This window comes from Carassius auratus, unplaced genomic scaffold (assembly GCF_003368295.1).
Source record: "Carassius auratus strain Wakin unplaced genomic scaffold, ASM336829v1 scaf_tig00216838, whole genome shotgun sequence".
NCBI classification, from domain to species: domain Eukaryota; kingdom Metazoa; phylum Chordata; class Actinopteri; order Cypriniformes; family Cyprinidae; genus Carassius; species Carassius auratus.
This window is the reverse complement of record NW_020528759.1, coordinates 292,534-305,000: the sequence shown is the minus strand read 5'-3', so window position 1 is coordinate 305,000 and position 12,467 is coordinate 292,534. Positions and strand designations below refer to the sequence as shown.

General features: G+C 36.4%; 1 long non-coding RNA gene across 1 annotated transcript; it reads right to left on the bottom strand.

The window, feature by feature from the left end:
• Nucleotides 1-2,255: 2,255 nt before the first annotated feature.
• LOC113099033 (uncharacterized) lies at nt 2,256-3,924 on the bottom strand. Its single transcript, XR_003289270.1, has 2 exons — nt 3,198-3,924; nt 2,256-2,768 (listed from the first exon to the last, which is right to left on the bottom strand). It is a non-coding gene; the product is annotated as an uncharacterized LOC113099033 (long non-coding RNA).
• Between the last annotated feature and the right edge of the window lie 8,543 nt (nt 3,925-12,467).

Genomic DNA, 12,467 nt, shown 5'->3' with positions numbered 1-12,467 from the left:
GTCAAGTGCCATGTTGTAAATGTGAAAAAAGTTCTCAAATTTGAGATTACCAAGTGAGATTTGGGTTTATGAGTGTGTTCTGATATTGCGTGATTTTTTTAAGAAGCATACCTCTTCTAGAAAAGGTGGATCCCACAAGTGATGTCCCAGTCATGGGGTCTCACAAAGTAACAAAAACAAGGATGTGTGTGTTTTTTTGTTTGTTTCCTTTTTTTAATGGGCTGTGACATGAAATTGAGTTGGCAATTTTTTTTCTAGATGGCATTAATTCCCTGGCCAACAACCTTTGTGCCATCAAAAAAAAATTACAAGCATTTTTTTTATGGAGCTACTGTTTAACCATATTCTGGTTTCGACATGACACAGGGAGAGTATTGCTTGTCTGAAGGATGAGTAGACAATAAATTTAATGTCAATGCCTGATCATTGTCGATTGATCTAGGTCTTTATGAACCATTATTTTTTCAATAACTCCATATTTAATACTGTTAGACCCTAGCTAGGTACCGAATAGTGAGCTAATAACAGTAGCAGGCAGACAGTAAGCTACAGTTATAATGCTAAATAGCGGCTAATAAGATAAAAACACTAATGAATGCCAAGGCTAATGCTGTGTTCACACCAAACACGAATAGAGCGCCTGGCGCTGATGTTGTCAGTGACAGTGAGCAGTCAACCGGAGCTTTATGATAAAAGTTCATATTTCTATAGAGACAGGAATAAGAAGGACCTATATATATATATATATATAGGTGAGGCTGCTCTCGGCGTATAGGGAATGTGAAGGTACGTCACGCAGTGTTGCATTATGGGACGTGGGCGCCATGTTTAGAGGCACGATCTCTGTTTACGTTTTCGCCAACCATTGCTATGACATTTAATTGTGGGTGTGTTCGGCTAAAACGAGGTAAAATTGAAGAACGGAAGAAATTGAGAATTTGAAAGAAAAAGAGTAGGGACCCTATCGGGAGAAACTAAATGCCACTGCCAAAAAAAAAACGTTATTTAGACAAACTGTCCGAGATAAACAAGATAGATCCATATGATTTAGCAGCCCAAGACTGGATTACCGTTCCAGACGCACTACCCCCGCTCACATATATGGACATCGTCAATTACCTCGTTTTAGGATTGAGTGCGTACACTTTGCAGGAGTTTAAGAGCTATAAATCCCTTCAAGCCCATGAACAGTTTTGCAGCGGCTGGGTACAAGACCTCCTCATTCACAGGCCGCCTAACTGCAAGAGCACAGTCGTACTGGCAAAGGTAAGATGGCACTTCTTCTTCTGTCGGAGTTTTATGGCAGTTTGCAAACCAGCTAAAATAAATATGCTATTTACTGACAATGTTTTAATACCGAAGTATCTTAATGATTCTGTAAAATTGATTCTTTCTCTGTTGTATTTTGTGCAATGAATCAACACGTTCATAAGAAGGCACTTGTATTTTTGGCCAAGTTATTAAAACAAACAAAATGCTAAATATTCAGCTGAAGTTATGTTATTTTAAAGAGTCATAAGCAGTGGGTTTGAGCAGTTGCATTTAATAAAAATATTGGTTATAATTGTCAAAATTGTCTAAAAACCCAGTTTTATTTTGCTTGTGGTGGGCAGATTTATTTTTGTAACACGTGATTATGTTGATTAGAAATGAATACATAATGTACAATCAATAATTTACATTACATTATTTTTACATTGAAATACATAATTTACATTTACAAATTAGTTTGACAGTGTAAGCATAAAAGCAAGATAATTTAAGTGGTTCTGCTTTTATTAATCACAAATTAACTAAGTTTAATTTGTATTAATCAGATAATAAATGTATCTGTCATTGATTAACATTTCTGTCTTTATGTACAGGTGATGCACTCCCAGTGCCTTAGTGAAGTTCCTCTGAAGGCTTGGGTTATTATCAACACCAATGGTGAAGTTTCCTCAGCCCACTGTACGTGTATGCCTTGAGTCGCAGAGACATGCTCCAATGTTGACGAATGTCAGTACCCAAACAGTTACCTGGAACCACTGACTTCCGTAGATTTTTTTTTCCTGCTATGGAAGTCAGTGGTTCCAGGTAACTGTTTGGGTACTGACATTCTTCAAAATATCTTCCTTTGTGTTCAGCAGAAGAACGAAATTCATACAGGTTTGAAACAACTTGAGGGTGAATAAATGATGACAGAATTTTCATTTTAAAGTGAACTATCCCTTTAAAGGGTCTCTGTGGATACAATCAGTACAGAAACAGATAAGTCACTTAATGTATTTATTAAGCAGTTATATAAAAACTTGAGTCAGAAACATTTTAAAAAGGCATGTAAAAATATGTACAGAATATCAAAGCAAATTGTTCATTGAAAAAATAAATAATTTTTGATTCATGCAATGTGGCCTGTCTTTATCATCTGCTAACATAAACCACAAATTCAACATCATTCATCAACTATCCTACAAATCATCAAGGAATATACAATACACAACACCTCTTGCTTTGTACAACTTTTAACAAACGTTTTTACAAACCAGTTGATTTAGCAATCACTGCACAACACTTGGACACATGTTTGTAAGAGCACAGCAGACTGTGACAACTTTCTTCTTGTTCTTTCTCCTCTCCTGGCCTCTTGCTAATTACCTGATGTGTGAGGTATTTTCTTAACTGACGTGCAAACCTCTCTTTGTTCATCCCTTTCACTTCATTGTGGCCCAGAAGCAAAGATGGTGCCCAGTCAGGATGAGTATCCAGCATTTCTAATGCTGGTTGTCCTGTAAATACAGCAATTTTGTAGGTTATAGATAATTATGGACATCTTAATATACTTTCAACACACATACACACACACACACTAATACATATACATATATATATATATATATATATATATATATATATATATATATATATATATATATATATATTCACACACATACATAATTATGTTAGTAGAAACTGGACCAGAAGATAAACAAAAGCTAACAATTTTAAAGTGATCTTAATAAAACTATTGACAATGTGTGACATATATATATAATCAACTTCTTAGATATTGTGATTGTTGTTGCAAATGGAACATTATCTGTTGATAGCCACAAATTATGCATTGCTCTGGAAGTCAACACACACCGACGTTTAAGACAATAAGAACAAAATGAAAATATTGTATTTAGGTCAAAGTTAGAGACCACAGAACTCACCTGACTGAAAATGCAGCGAACACACTCTCGCTGATGCAGGGATGTTTTGGAAAGTAAAATTTTTTTCTCCTGATTGCGGCAACCCACGCGATCCGGTGTTACGGTTTAACTGGTTACCGTGTTATCTGGTGACCAACTTCCTGTTTAGGTCTCCGCTGCAGATGTGCTGGAACGACGGCAGCAGATTCGCCGATTCTGAAAGCACAAACTGACGTGATATTAAGTGCCTAATAAACGCAGACTTGCTCATTGCATGATTTTGATATTCTTGCAGAGATAACAAGTTATAGGTATGATCGCCCGTAGCGGCTGAAGTAAGTAGGATAAACAAAAAAATAAAATAAAGTAAATCTGTGTTGGCACGGGTTTCGAACACGCGCTAAAAGACGACGCGCCGCGAGACGACACTCACGAACCACCGAGCCATCGATCTTTACATAAGCAGCTCCAGATCTCTGGATTCAACACAGGACTCTCGGCGTCACATCGTGAAACTGGCTGAATCAAGGAACTGTGACCGTGTTAACTTCTGACCTCTGTTTGCAAGCCAAAATCCAATTTTACTGTTGCTATAAGTTAACATTTCCAGCCAAAGCGCTTCTAATGCTGCTAAATGATTTGATACGATCTGAAAATTACTCATCGTCAAAAATTACGAATCCCATTAATGTAAACATGCATAACAACAGCCCAACGTTTAAGTAGCTTAGTTCCATTGGTTCATTGGCAAAACACATTCTTAAGTGGCAGGCTGCCCACATACACTTCTTGGCTATGAACTGCAAAACTAGATGTACAGAATGCATCATTTCACTTTGAGGAAGAATATTTAATAATAATAGGTTGCACTACTTTGCTGTAAAGTGTAACTTACTTTGTTTAAATAACTGCAACATATTTTTCTGCTTGAATGGTTGTGATTGTATGCATCTGAATTGAAATCAACTAGACACAAAGCACAATTGACTACATATAATTATCATTAAAGACTTACATGCAAAGACCATCAAAGTTTTGATTGAACCCAAATGGCCATTTCCGTTACAACCATTAAAGCTCGTGAAAATGTTCTGTGTTGTTTTTATTCAGGTTTTTCAGCAGCATTTAGACAATATAATAGATAATATTTCACATAATCTTTATTAAACAAATTAGATGATAAACAAGTTAACACAGGCACATTGTCTTTAAAGTGCAACATGCATTCTTCACAGATTAATATCACATGTGACCTATGGTTTCACTGGAACTGTGTTGGTCAGCCTCCTATTGAGGAAGATTTCTTTTGTCCAGCTTGTGTTTAAGTGTGTGTGTGGTAAAGCAGTGAAAAGTCCTCTAGAAGTGTTATATGAATTTGTTTTTTACCTTTGTTTATATAGTGCTTTATACAATACTGATTGTGTCAAAGCAGCTTTACAGAGTCAACAGGAAAATGGAGAACAACAGTCATTTTTCAGCTAAAGTCAGTTCATTGATTTAGTGATGGCATCGTCAAACCAATGAGCTTAGTGATTATGAACCAGTGAAATGAACCACTTCTGTGTACACTGTCTTTTGTAGCATGATTGATTTGAGCATTAACATTTCTTTGATTCATTTTGTTTTCTTTGTATTTTTGACAAATGTCTAGTACACCAAGATAAATTCCTTGTACCTATAAATCCATTGTATCTTACAATAAAAGGGATTGTGAAAATAACTTGGAGCATTGATTGAAAGATTTTGGAAATTTGTCATTTACATATTTTGACATTGTGGCTGAGAGGTTGCATGGGAACAATGTCCCAACAGATATGGATCCATTTCGAAATCCTGATTTTTACTAGTGTTTTTGACACTCTTTAAAAGTTGTGGCTATTTAGTAACACTTTAAATGTTGTTTTGGATAGATGACAGGTGATATATATATTTTTTTATGTTGTAAAACAAGAAGTGTATGTGGGCAGCCTGCCACTGTAAGAATGTGTTTTGCCAATGAACCAATGGAACTAAGCTACTTAAACGTTGGGCTGTTGTTATGCATGTTTACATTAATGGGATTCGTAATTTTTGACGATGAGTAATTTTCAGATCGTATCAAATCATTTAGCAGCATTAGAAGCGCTTTGGCTGGAATTGTTAACTTATAGCAACAGTAAAAAAATTTTATTTTTTTTTTTTATTTTTCTGTTTGCAAGATTTTGGCTTGCAAACAGAGGTCAGAAGTTAACACGGTCACAGTTCCTTGATTCAGCCAGTGTCACGATGTGACGCCGAGAGTCCTGTGTTGAATCCAGAGATCTGGAGCTGCTTACGTAAAGATCGATGGCTCGGTGGTTCGTGAGTGTCGTCTCGCGGCGCGTCGTCTTTTAGCGCGTGTTCGAAACCCGTGCCCTCACAGATTTACTTTATTTTATTTTTTTGTTTATCCTACTTACTTCAGCCGCTACGGGCGATCATACCTATAACTTGTTATCTCTGCAAGAATATCAAAATCATGCAATGAGCAAGTCTGCGTTTATTAGGCACTTAATATCACGTCAGTTTGTGCTTTCAAAATCGGCGAATCTGTTGCCGTCGTTCCAGCACATCTGCAGCGGAGACCTAAACAGGAAGTTGGTCACCAGATAACACGGTAACCAGTTAAACCGTAACACCGGCATCTTTTCGTCAGCTCCTCCACCTGCTTCCCTTGTTGTTTTTTCCAGGAAGGAAAGCTGAAAAAACGTATTCCGTTGTTCAGTTTACTCCCTGAACGATCGTGTGACCTGCTATGGCAGTTTTTGATCGAGCAGTACTGGCCAACCATATCGACATTTATTAAAATCTCGACAGAAAATCCAAACACAGCCTCCAACACACGAATTCAAATACAGCGGTATAGGCATAGACAGTAAAAGAAATGGACACAGCGACCCCATTGGAACTCAATTGAGACAAGTGAAGCCCATTTTTAGCGTTTTTTAGCACTTCCGTTTCTGACGCGCAGACTCAAACTAAGCTTGACGACGTCAGCAACCTGTCTGCCAGATGTAAATCTTCTAGTGGCTGTGCGTGCAAACTGCCATCGTTAATCTTGCAGAGACGGCGAGCTCGAGCGGGGACTTCTTTGTCGTGAGTGAGCAGGAGTAAGTATTCTGATTAATTATTTTGTATAGTATTTTAAAATGTAACGCCAGTACGCCATATTAAGTTAATTGCCTGCAAGCTTCTCCTCCTGTCTGTACGGTAATGCGACAGAGAGCCGAGTGCTTATGACGCAATCGTTAGCCTATTTTTTACAAAAACTGTTTATACGGGGCCATAATGTAACATAGAAGGTAATGGAGCCCTTTATACATTGTCGTGTATCTTTAGAAATAAATAATGGACAAACAGAGTCTTTAAACGCCTCAGATGTAAAGTTATTCGCTGTCAAAGTGACGCCAAAATGAATGGGAGTCAATGGGAATGCTAACGCAAGTGAAGTTCTGCTAAAAGATGGCAGCCCCCACCCGACTTCTACTTCCGGTCGAGTTCCTTGCCCCTTGGGTATAGGGCGCGATCCTGCAAATATGGCGGAGGACCCATAATGCAACACGGCGTGACGTCACCTTCACATTCCCTATATATGATGACGGAGCTCCCGCTGAGCTCATCTCCGAGATCGGCGAAACACATTTTTTAAATAGACGCTGTCATTATAAATAAACCGCATATTTGAGTTTAAAACAACTACATTCTCGCCTGAAATACTTTTAAAACTACATTTCATGACACAATAACAGTAATATTTTGAAAATTATCCGAATAAAAATGGCGGTTGAAAATGTTGCATGAACTCAGCTGGCAGAAGCCCCCCCCCCCCCCCCCCCCCCATGACGCCAATTCGCGTCTGTTGTGAAGTTAATTTCACGCGCGAATGATCTCAAAATGGTCAAGCGGCAAACTAGACGCGGTAGACGTGAATTTGACGCTCTATTCGCGTTTGGTGTGAACACAGCGTAACAATATTTAAGCGGAGCGAGTGAGATGAGGCGCCCGCGCTGTAGTGCGTCACTGCACCGTGACAGAGAAGAGCTGTCTGCTAGCTAGCGGCCACTAACGCTAACAATGGCCAGTTTTGACTGCAGAAACTTTACCCAGGAACTAAACTTTTGGGTGGTTGAAATGTTAGCTAGCGGCTACAAAGATGATAACACTAGCTGAGCTAGCAGGGCCATAACGGCGGGCTCAACTACTTTCTATAATAAAATATGGAAGTTACTGCAAAAGTCTTTTTTTTATGTAATCTAGGTTGTTGCTTTCTTCATTATTCATAGCATATGTGTTACAAACATTCGGTATATTACCTTATATTCAGTATTCCGAATGATAATAGATTATTCCAGCGTAGACACTTTTCCCTCGTGGAAACTTCCGACCGTTAACGATGTCCAACGTCGTCATCACGACACTTCACGTCTCTTCAAAAGATGTACTGTATGTCGTGCGTAGCATAGACATAAGCCGCGTCCGAAATCGCATACTTCCATACTATATAGTAGGCGAAAAACAGTATGCGAAGCAAGTAGTATGTCCGAATTCTCAGTATTCGAAAAACAGTAGGGCGAGATGTACCCGGATGGCCTACTACTTCCGGCCGAATTCCGTAGTATGCATAGGATGGACACTTCTCTATCCCATGAGGCACCGGGAGAGGGCTCGTCATACTCATATTCGAAAATAACGGAAAATCGGAGGATCGTGACGCCGCTGTTTTGAAGTGTAAGTACCTTATGGATAAACGCTGTTCATTGTGGTTAAAGTGTACTTGTTTAACATAATCCAAGTAAACGACTGATTTGTTAAAGCTTTACACATTGTAAACTGATGAGACTGTTTTGTAAATTGAGTTTAAAAATATGTTTAATAATCATTATCGATCAGAGGCTGTGCCTCAGCTTGTTAAGGCTGCTTTCTACAGATGGCTCGTTAAGTAATTTAATGATATAAAATTACAAAATTTTAAGTAATTGAAACGAGTTAATTTACATTTTACTAGTGTTGATATTTTGATAAAAAAAAATGTTGGTTAACTTACAAGGCATAAATCATCAGTAATGTGTAATGTGTAAATCCTGTTCTGATGTTACAGAGACTAATGAACACAATCATGTTCTCATCCACTGATGAAACCCTATTCACTGGAAAGCATAATTCAGTAAGTATATAAATTAAAATTAATCTTAACTACACACACTCTTTACATGTATTTATTTTAGGATCATCACTGAATTATGCTGTTTTTTTATATTATAATATGAATTTCCAGGTATTTCCAGTTGCTAATTGGTCAGTTGCAAAGTACTTAATAACAAATAACTTTTGAAGCAGTTGTGTGCACTGATTTTGTAGCAGTTTTCAGTTGTTTTTTTAACATCTGAAGAATGTTGTCTTGAGAATGGGTGCCACACTTTAGAGAAATACCCATACAAATTATTCTCTTTATGTATTTATTTATTTATTTTTTATTTCTACATGGATAAGAGCACAAAGCTTCAGACAAAACCACATTAACATTTTCATAAAGTAGTATAATAGAGCTTAAAGCAACAGCAAAAGGGAATTTCTTAAGACGTTTCTATAATAATGTCAGGAAAATAAACTTCAGCAGCTTCATTTCAGTAACTGTAGATGAGGACTTTAAATTTGGGAATCAAAAATGAGTGAAAAAAAGTGGAATTCAAAAATATAACCCAGGGATAAAGTAATACATATTTTAAAATTAAACTTGTTGTAAATATGTTGGTATGATATGTTATGTGATATGTTTCTAGATTTTCAAATTGTAAAATTTTCATTTTCAACTGTAATATGAATTCCCAGTTATGAGTGTAATATATTTGTGTATATATAAATACACACACGTTTAAATTTAAATACTTACATGTGTATTTATACATATTTATGTGATTTTATAGTATTTATATTTCTTAAATAAGTAATATATGTATATCTTGATTTGACAGTCTTAAAATGACCTGCACAACGTACACAAGCTGAAACAATAGCACTATGAGAACATGAACTGATTTGCAGAGTCTTAACCTGTTCGACTGTCCTACAGGTAATCTGCTCTTGAAGAGCTGCACACGGTCATCTGGTGGGACACAGCTGTGGACAGATTGTCCCGCACATGCTCTTCTGTGCTGACTTCTGTGTTTTGGGGTTCCAGTGTATCATCGTCATGATCCTCCACAACTTCTGGATCAGCAATGTCCTCATTCAGAAGACCGAGGTGGTGGAGCACTGCACAGCATGCAACAACATCTGCACAAAGGCAGGACTCACTTCCAGGGCCTTGAAGAAGAAGATGGAGCACAGCTGGTCTTCATCATCCTGAAGGCTCTCTCAACAATGTTCTGTGCACGAGCATCATTGGTGTTGAATCAAAGCTGTGCAGGATTGTGTTCAGACTCTCTGTCTGCTGTGATGAGGCAGATGAACACCCACACAAGGATACACACACCATCTCCCAGGATGTGTTTTCCTGCAGGTGGATAGGCCTCCAGTGTTCTTCAGCACCCTGGCATCATACACAGACCCGGGATACTCAACAAAGATATCAAGGTACTTCCCATGGTGGTGACCTGCAGCTGAACAGAATGAAACCGCTTCCTGTTGAAATAACATTGGGCTTCACTTGCTGGAGGTTCGGTTTGTATGTGACAGCCATCTATTGTCCCAGTTACCAGAAGAAAAGCTGCTTCCACTGCCTCCAGGTCATCTGTGGTGGAGAAGGCAATCAGCCTCCTCAAAATCCCCATGACAGACCTGCTCATTCTGTGCACAATGTTATGCAGCTCTTGGATGTCAAAGGCCAGTGACAGCAGCCTGTATGATGCTGTTCACAGTCTGTAAATATCTAGTTTTTGTTTTTTAGAATAAAATTTCAATAGGTTACACATTTTTTTGCTGATATATCTATATCTAACTATATATATTTATATATGTGTGTATATTGTCTATAATGTATATATTATGTATGTATTTATGTATATATTGTGATGTGTGTATTTATGTGTATATATGTGTGTGTGTGTGTGTGTTTATTTGCCTAAGCATTCATTCAAGTTTATTAATTTATGTTCGTTTTGTGTAATTTTATTTGTATTTATTACAATAAATTACTTTATATCCTTACATAAAATCAGTCTGTCATTCTGTTCACAGCTGTAGCTGCTGTTATTCTGAGGTAGAAAATTAAAAGCTACATTTATTTTAGTAAAGGATTTACAAGCTGTCAACGAAGGCATGATCTGCGAACAGCTGACCGACGCCTGCTTTGAATTGTTAATTCAAACGACATAAAAACGCAGACGAAAGCGGCAAGAAAAACGAAAAACATCACCGATGTTCGCTCAGTAGATTGGGCTCTTTAAATTTACGCGCTGTTGTGACGACGTATGTCATGTGACAATGTCAACATGGCGGATGTAGTACGTCCGAATTCCATTCATACTACCCACATTCATACTATATAGAACGTACTTTTCTAACGGTCGAGTAGTACGTTCAAATTCAAATGTAGTATCCAGTACGCAGTATTCGATTTCGGACGCAGCTATATAAATAACTACACGCCTCATTGGCCGCTCTGAGCCGTTGCTGCGATACGTCAACGCCGCCGCCATGTTAGTGAGGGCAAGACTGCCTTAAAAATACATGGAAGTAAACGGGGAGCTCCGGTTTTTTTCTGAATAAAAACACTATAACGTTCACATTTATCAACCGATTTCAGGTTTGTGATCTACGTGCAGTTAAAAACTTTGCCTCCAATTATTTAGTTAGGTTTGGAAAATTATTAATTTTCGTAAGGAATTGTGAAAGCTCACATTTGTCTCACTTCTTGATTTCGTTTATTATTTTCGGTTTACAATTCTAATGCTAATTTAGTATAACTGTGACATATGAATGTAATTTAATTTGAATATTCATTTAATTAAATGTATTTGATTTTATTGCCTTGTCTGTGTTCAATCCCAACATTTTTCTCTTTTTTCTCTCTTTTGTGTCTCAGATCAGAACACAGCTCATTCCCTTTGAAATTCTGTGATAAAATCTAAGTAATACATCTTTAAACACTAATAATTTACTATTGTTGAGAAAATTTAATAAAACAAGTAAATACAAATCAAAAAGTGACACTATAGCCTACAGATGAACTCCACAACAAATAATAACACATGTAACTGATGAGGCTATGGACCCAGTGAAAATGAAAATATGAACTGATACAGTGCACAGTAGAAATATAGTAAAAGTGATATGTTATATTAAAAAGTACATGTAGTACAACTTAAAGTAAAGTGAATAATATGAAAAGCGAGTACAATGCTACAATAACATATTCGATATAATAGATTTATAACAGTATAAAATTATTTGTATAATATGAATAATACCATAATAAATAACTGAACAACAATAGGTTAACAATAGCAAGAAGAATATGTAATATCAAGGGTGGAATAATACAGAATAGACAAAAATGAAGAATAAATTAATAGTAAATTAAAGAGTAAAATAAAAAAAATTGAAATGTAATTTAAAAATTCTATTTGTGTAATAATTATTAATCAAATTCAGACACAATATAAAAAAATTGTGGACATGAGTTCCAGATTGTGTTTAATTAATGAGCTCCTTAAGTAAAATATATACATGTATAATATATACATGTACACACACACACACACACACACACACATATATATATATATATATATATATGTGTGTGTGTATATATATGTATGTATATATATATATATATATATATATATATATATATATATATATATATATATATGTTCTATAATGCACATTACACACACTCATGCAGAAAACACACACATTTTGAAACAGTGATTTATTTTTCCATGTATGTTAACACATATAAATGTTTGGGTGCGAGTATGTGAGGTTTACCTTGCACAACAAAATCTCAAAGTATAGTTGTTTATCACAGACCAGAATATGAGATGCTCCCCTCAAAAACTTGATATTAATCAAAATTAATAATAATTATAATAACATCACAATGAGTTTATCATGATATTGCAGCTGGATTCACTATGAGTTCCTGTGTTTTTCATTTCTAGGCTATTAACATCATGTAGTTTTTGTGTAAAGACACACGCAGTACATTATCAGCATTAAACAGCCTGTGCAAAGCTTTTTAAAAGCAGTCTATAGTATTAGAATATGAGCTGGTCATTCTGTCGATTCATTCAGGGCTGCTCTGGGTTTAGTACAAACACAACAATAGTC